The following is a 527-nucleotide window of genomic DNA, read 5'->3' on the forward strand; positions in this document are numbered from 1 at the left end:
TTCTTTAGTGAGTCTAGCCAAGGGTTTGTAAATTTTATTACCCTTTTCAAAGAAGCAGCTTTTGGTTGCATTTATTTTTTCTATTATTCTTTTGTTTTCAATTTCATTTATTTCTGCTCTAATTTTGATTGTTTCTTTCCTTCTGCTGTCTTTAGGCTTCATTTATTCTTCCTTTTCTAGTTTTATAAGATGAAGTGTTAGGTTATTTGGGCTCGTTCTTGTTTTTGAAGGTAGGCCTATAATGATATGAACTTTCCTCTTATGACTACTTTTGCCGTGTCCCACAAGTTTTGATTTGTTGTACTATCGTTATCATTTGTTTCTATGTATCTCTTGATCTCTCTTTTTATTTCTTCTCTGACACAGTTATTCTTCAGTAGCATGTTGTTTAATCTCCATGTATTTGTGGGTCTTCCTGATTTCTTTTTGCAGTTGATCTCTCGTTTCAAAGTATTATGATCAGAGAATATAGTTGGTATAATTTCAACCCTCTTATATTTGTTGAGGCTATCTCTGTGTCCCCGAAT

This window comes from Pteropus alecto, unplaced genomic scaffold (genome assembly GCF_000325575.1).
Source record: "Pteropus alecto unplaced genomic scaffold, ASM32557v1 scaffold273, whole genome shotgun sequence".
In the NCBI taxonomy this organism is placed as follows: domain Eukaryota; kingdom Metazoa; phylum Chordata; class Mammalia; order Chiroptera; family Pteropodidae; genus Pteropus; species Pteropus alecto.